Source organism: Vulpes vulpes, unplaced genomic scaffold (genome assembly GCF_048418805.1).
Source record: "Vulpes vulpes isolate BD-2025 unplaced genomic scaffold, VulVul3 Bu000000696, whole genome shotgun sequence".
NCBI lineage: Eukaryota > Metazoa > Chordata > Mammalia > Carnivora > Canidae > Vulpes > Vulpes vulpes.
Window position 1 is genome coordinate 158,960 of NW_027325674.1, and position 7,269 is coordinate 166,228.

The 7,269-nt window shown below is 41.5% G+C and overlaps 2 pseudogenes; both read right to left on the reverse strand.

Annotated features, from left to right (window-relative positions):
* Window positions 1–2,820: 2,820 nt before the first annotated feature.
* On the reverse strand, window positions 2,821–3,944 carry LOC140596520 (abnormal spindle-like microcephaly-associated protein homolog pseudogene; annotated as a pseudogene).
* A 41-nt stretch (window positions 3,945–3,985) lies between these two features.
* Window positions 3,986–6,754, reverse strand: LOC140596513 (abnormal spindle-like microcephaly-associated protein homolog pseudogene; annotated as a pseudogene).
* Window positions 6,755–7,269: the final 515 nt, after the last annotated feature.

Genomic DNA, 7,269 nt, shown 5'->3' on the forward strand with positions numbered 1-7,269 from the left:
GCATTCCCTGCGTACTGAGCGGGAAAAGAAGTGTAGACGTGAAAACCTTTGAATAAGCAATTAACTGGGTGGTAGCACAGGGCAGCGAAAAGAAAGATGAATTGCCCGGAATAAAGGCCGGGAAGGAAGATGAAAAGTGTTCCTGCGGTAAAGGAACTCTGATGCAAGCCACCACGAGATAAAGAAGCAATTGTTTGATATGAGAACAATGAGGTGGCAACTCTCCAGGCCACAAAGGCAGACACCTCTCGTGGCTTCCAGAGGGACAACAGGTGCTTTCACTGCTTGTTGATGAGTTTTAGCTACGCTGTGCCCAGTGCCTACTACGTGCTCCTCTACTCCTCCCTGGACAGCCTGTGCTGAAACCTCTTTCCTGACTTCCTGGCAGGATCGGTTGCTCTAGATGTTCAGTGGCTCGGGATAAGGTGCCCAGGGGCGTAACTTTATTTCTCTCCCTCTTGCTGGTTGGTGAGCTCTGGAGGAGGCGGGAGTGGGTTCAGGGCTTTTACTCATTTCTAAAAGTGTGTTTTCGTTCTTGTTGGATGGAGACATTCTTTTTAAAAGGAAATTGGGAAGATAAGCAGATAGAGATACAAGAAAGGAATCCAACTGACAGTCATCTACTAAGACCTATTAGCTCAGATTCCAGTAATCCGTAGGACAGAAGTCTCTTCTCTCCAGGAGCTCAATATCTAGAGAGAGCAACAGATACGTAAAGCTGCCATTTCAGTATAATGGGTTAAAGGCTTAGCTGGGGGTGTCCTGAATGTTATTGGGGGTGCATGGGTTATTTTTCTTGGCCAGTTGAAAAATCGGGGAGGAGAGGCTTCCTGGAGGAGGCAAGGTCTGATCTGATTTGAATCTAGAAGAATAGATAAAAGCTGATCAGGCAAAGGAGTGGGGTGGGGGGGCACCATGTAGCGGCAGGCATGTGTGCAAAGACCTGAGGGCCTGACTGAATCTGGTTCTTTCTGCCAATTTCAGGGAGGCAGGGGCTCCTGGTAAGTGAGGTATGAAAAGGGGTTGGCCAAATCACCTGGGATGGAAGCAGAGGGAAGAGGTGTCCGGGCCAGATCAGCTCAGGCTGTTGGCCATGATGGGTTCCCACTCCCCACAGGCCCTGGGGAGGAGCAGGAGACCTGATCAGAGTGACATTTTAAGATGTCATTCCACAAGCCAGGTTTGGAGTGAACAGGGCAGGATGAAGCAGAGAGACCATTAGGACACTGTTGAAATATCTCCTGGTGGAATTATGGTGGCTTCATCCTAGGCAAGGGCTAGAAATGAGAAGAGCCAGTAAAGGTAGAGCAATTCAAAGCAGGGATCCATGGTGCAGGGTTGACAGTAGAGAATCCGTGATGTGTGGGGCTAAATTTCAGACTTTCATCATGTCTACATTTGTATTTAAACTTCAAATGAAAAATTTAAAATGACTCGCATTGTGCAAGTTGTATGAAATATGTTAACAACTACAAGTCAAAGAATTAAGAACAATTCAAGTGGAATCTTCTGATCTATGTAACTTTTAGGGCCTGATCCAAGAATATATGGGGCTCTTTGTTTTAAAAAATATATATATATTGGGATGCCTGGGTGGCTCAGCAGTTGAGTGTCTGCCTTCGGCTCAGGGCATGATCCTGGAGTCTCAGGATCGAGTCCCACATCGGGCTCCCAGTGAGGAGCCTGCCTCCTATGTCTCTTCTATGTCCCTGCTTCTGTGTGTCTCTCTCATGAATGAATAAATAAAATCTTAAAAAATATATATTGGGGAAACAGTACTAGTAAATATTGAGGAGTCTCATGCTCTGAGTAGGTACTACCAGGAAATATTCTAAAACATGAAACTTTTCTCCTGAGGTCTCTGCACAGGCTATGGTGTTTTTCCTGGCTTTTTCATTTTTTTTTTAACCTAGAACGACATTATTTGAGTGAATTTTACTGTTCATCTTTGTCGTCTTTGCAACGTGCGATGCTAGTTTTTCTTTTTTTTTCTTTTTTTTTCTTTTTTTTCTTTTTTAATTTTTTTTAATTAATTTTTATTGGTGTTCAATTTACCAACATACAGAAAAACACCCAGTGCTCATCCCGTCAAGTGTCCACCTCAGTGCCCGTCACCCATTCCGCTCCAACACCCGCCCTCCTCCCCCCTTCCACCACCCCTAGTTCGTTTCCCCGAGTTAGGAGTCTTTATGTTCTGTCTCCCTTCCTGATATTTCCCAACATTTCTTCTCCCTTCCTTTATATTCCCTTTCACTATTATTTATATTCCCCAAATGAATGAGAACATACACTGCTTGTCCTTCTCCGATTGACTTATTTCACTCAGCGTAATACCCTCCAGTTCCATCCACGTTGAAGCAAATGGTGGGTATTTGTCATTTCTAATGGCTGAGTAATATTCCATTGTATACATAGACCACATCTTCTTTATCCATCATCTTTCGATGGACACCGAGGCTCCTTCCACAGTTTGGCTATTGTGGCCATTGCTGATAGAAACATCGGGGTGCAGGTGTCCTGGCGTTTCATTGCATCTGAATCTTTGGGGTAAATCCCCAACAGTGCAATTGCTGGGTCGTAGGGCAGGTCTATTTTTAACTCTTTGAGGAACCTCCACACAGTTTTCCAGAGTGGCTGCACCAGTTCACATTCCCACCAACAGTGTAAGAGGGTTCCCTTTTCTCCGCATCCTCTCCAACATTTGTTGTTTCCTGCCTTGTTAATTTTCCCCATTCTCACTGGTGTGAGGTGGTATCTCATTGTGGTTTTGATTTGTATTTCCCTGATGGCAAGTGATGCAGAGCATTTTCTCATGTGCTTGTTGGCCATGTCCATGTCTTCCTCTGTGAGATTTCTCTTCATGTCTTTTGCCCATTTCATGATTGGGTTGTTTGTTTCTTTGGTGTTGAGTTTAATAAGTTCTTTATAGATTTTGGAAACTAGCCCTTTATCTGATACGTCATTTGCAAATATCTTCTCCCATTCTGTAGGTTGTCTTTTAGTTTTGTTGACTGTATCTTTTGCTGTGCAAAAGCTTCTTATCTTGATGAAGTCCCAATAGTTCATTTTTGCTTTTTTTGCATTTTTTTATTGTTACATATATATATTTTAATTTTAATACAGAGTCAGATTTTAGAAACTGTACCAAGGAGAGCCAAAAACACTTTACACATTCATGATTAGCTTTAGTATTTTTTACGGTACCTACTGAAAATGTTATTTACTAGTAAGGAATGCCAAGTGTGTCCATCACCATTTGAATAGCTTGTAGGGGATTTGTGATTTCTTCCATGTTATCTCTTCTCAAAACCCAATCTGGTTTAAGTCTTGAAACTATTCTGGTTCTTACAGGTGTTTCTGGAATAAAGGGAGTACTTATAGAAGAATTCATCTTTTGTTTATAAAGTGTTCTTTCAGTATTCATTTTATGTTTATGAGCTGTAAGCTTGTAGAGACTATAAATACAGTCAACAACTTTGGACTTACTTGGAACACTAGAGGCCCTATTCGTTGTCTTCAATAAAACAGCTAACAAACAGTAGGTTTTTGTAAAAATGCTTCCACACTTGTCTGCAACTTTGTCACCAGGTTTTTCTTGGTACATTTGCAAAAGGTCCAGCAGTGTATCTATGCAGTTTTCTGCATCAGAAACTGCTGCAGTAGTTTTCTCATACTTAGCGACATTAAGCACGACTTGTACAGCATATCTGATGACTTCCATACAAGGAATGCTACAATTACAACTTCGGATCAAAACAAATATTTTAGAAACTGCTCCACTCTGGGCCATGTTCTCGCAACAAAGAACATCTAGTTCTTTGTTGAATGTGAGAGCATCAACAATTATCATTCAGAGAAAATGGAGAGCTATACTTTCTGGAAGAATAGCTCGTGAACACTTCTTAATGATGAAAAGACATCAAGCTGCTTGTTTGATCCAAGCGAATTTGAATAGCTTGTAGGGGATTTGTGATTTCTTCACAAATCTAGTAACTACCTCTAGGTGCTTTAAGGCCTCAAGAATAGCAGAAAGGTGCTTCTAGGTCAAAAGATAATGAAGTGCAAGCGCAGTTCTTTTGTAAAGTTTGTTTTCTTCTCGAATCTCCCTGTTAACAAGTTGAAGACTTAGTCGTATAGCTTTAATTTTTGTACAATCATTTTTCTTCCTCCAAGAGTATCCTCTCCATAATGCCTGAATTCTACTGATTGCATTATTAAATTTTTCCTGTTTTTTACGGAGGAGGAAACGGCGTACTGCTTTCTGTATTACTGATGCAGCTCTATTCTGCTGGCTCATACATTCTGGAACTTCATGCTGACTTGTGAGGATGCTAGGGTATTTCTGAGCAAACCTCTTTTGCTGTAATCTTGTTCGAAACCACCTCTGGATACAGATGACTGCATTAACCTGCTTGTTAGTATTCTTCATAGACATGTGATGTTTATATGCTCTTTGAATTTTAAGAGCAGACAGGTGATAATATGCAGGTGCTGTGAAGTGAAGAAGTCTGATTTTGGTTCTTTGTTCTAAAATTCTTTTTCTTACTAACCAACCATGCACTAGTGCTTGTAGAACAACTGTAGATTTTTTAAATTCTACTTATTTTATCCTTTGACATTTTCCAGCCTTCCTGGCTCGTATATATCTCTGTATGGTCAAAGCAGCAGACTTCTGCCGGAGAAAGACCTGCCTTGCTTTGTATCTTCTAAAATTCGCTTGGATCAAACAAGCAGTTTGATATCTTTTCATCATTAAGAAGTGTTCACGAGCTATTCTTCCAGAAAGTATAGCTCTCCATTTTCTCTGAATGATAATTGTTGATGCTCTCACATTCAGAAACCGTGTTCTCTCCAGTTTGGTGTAGAAGCAACCTTGAATGATTTTAACAGCTTTTAATACAGCTAGATAGTCTTTACGTGCTTTCCAATACCTATACCAGGCTTGAATCTTGCAGGCAGCTTTCACTTGATGTAAATATTTCCTGGCTTTATAGCTCCTCCACACAGCCTGGATTTTTATGGTGCTATCTTTAATTTTCTGAAACCTCCGTTTCTGTATAAATCCTCTCGTTCTAGCTTGAATCATGATAATGCTGCTCCTAATTTGTAAATATACTTGTCTTTGATGTTTTGTAGACAAAAAGGCTCGGTGGTGATTTTGTAAGACGACTGCTGCCTTCCTGTACAATAAAAACTGCCTTCTTGTTTGCCACGTCCTGAAGTACTGCTGGAGGGTCACCGCAGCTCTTTTCTGCTGGACAAACCTTCTCCGACACACGGCCATCTGAAGGAAGTACTGAATGCGCAGGGCAGCACACTTCTGTGTTTCCAATTTCCCTGTGACCATCTCGCAGAAAGCTCTTTGAGTCCCTACCAGAGCCTCTCTCTGGGGGTACTCGGCCTCTTGTGAACAAGTGACCAGGGAAGCTCCACGCCACTTCTGAGTCCTAAGTGCTGAGCCGTGAACAGCTGCACACTGAGCTTCAGTTCTGCAAGAGCAGAAGGCAGACTGCTTAGCACTGGCTACCAGGTTTACCTCCGAGAGGGTTTTCAGTCTCTCTCTAACCTTCATGCCCCTAAAAGCAGCCTGAATAATTCGCACAGACTTCTGAACTGCCAAAAAATTTTCCCTTTCCACTTTTACTCGGATATAGGACCTAAAATAATTCTGTATTATAGCAACGGCGGTTTTCTTTGCTTGATAATCGAGTTTGGCTCTGTGCATTCGGTAGAATGACTGAATTCGTGTGGCAGCCGGGTGCCTATGCTGCATGTCCTCTTGCACCTTACAACTTCTATATGAAGACTGTGTACACACGACTGCCTGGGTGCGCACTGCAGTTAGTGCCTGTATCGTCTTTGGACAAAAATTACATTTGCTCTCAAGTGGAGATAATGCTTCCTTACTTTGGAGGCTTTAAAATGCTTCTGAATAATAGTGGCAGCCTGATGCTGTTCCTGAATCGGTTTCCTTAGGATCATGTCCCGGAAATCTGCTTCAGTACAGGCTGCTGCTGCATTCCTCAGTGCACTGTGTAGAAGAGCTTTCTTTTTATTTGCTCTATATTTTTCTTGTATTACTTTTGTAGCCCACTGGATCTCTTGGTAAAAAAGATACTGCCTATACATTCTGTATGTGCTTTGTATTATGATAGCAGCTCTGTGTTTTTCCCTTAAAAGCTGTCTTGCTTTCATTCCCTTATATGCAGCCTGAATGATCAAAGCAGAACGTCTCTGTCGAACAGAATTTTCTCTTTGCAATTTTGCAGCCCTGTATGTTCTGTAATGTTGCTGAATTAAAATGGAGGCATGTTTCCAGGTCTGAAATGTAACATATGTTCTGTGCATTCTGTAAGTGGCCTGGATGAGAACCGCAGCCCTGTGCATCTATTGCAGCTTCTTCTTTGCCACCAGCCTTGGGTAAGATGACTGGATTGTAATGACCGCTTTTTTTAATTTCAAGAATTGGTGCAAGTGATGCCTGGCACAAATGGTGGCCCGGGATTTTCTCTGAAAAAAAACAGTAGCTCTTTTGAGGGAAATGAACCTTTTCTTCACCACTAAAGATCTAAACGTGCTTTGAATAAGGGTCGCAGAGGAATGCATGTTTTTCAAATGTTCTCTTTGCCTTTGTGGATGTATCTTGCAAGAAGTTACTGTGGCCAAGTTCAAAAAGTGTGCTGCCTGTGTTCTCTTCTATGATTTTGATGGACTCTAGTCTCACATTTAGATCTCTCATCCATTTTGAGTTTATCTTTGTGTATGGTGAAAGAGAGTGGTCCAGTTTCATTCTTCTGCATGTGGATGTCCAATTTTCCCACCACCATTTATTGAAGAGACTGTCTTTCTTCCAGGGGATAGTCTTTCCTCCTTTATCGAATATTAGATGACCATATATTTCAGGGTCCACTTCTGGGTTCTCTATTCTGTTCCATTGATCTATGTGTCTGTTTTTGTGCCAGTACCACACTGTCTTGATGACCACAGCTTTGTAGTACAACCTGAAATCTGGCATTGTGATGCCCCCAGCTATGGTTTTCTTTTTTAAAATTCCCCTGGCTATTCGGGGTCTTTTCTGATTCCACACAAATCTTAAAATAATTTGTTCTAACTCTCTGAAGAAAGTCCATGGTATTTTGATAGGGATTGCATTAAACGTGTAAATTGCCCTGGGTAACATTGACATTTTTACAATATTAATTCTGCCAATCCATGAGCATGGAATATTTTTCCATCTCTTTGTGTCTTCCTCAATTTCTTTCAGAAGTG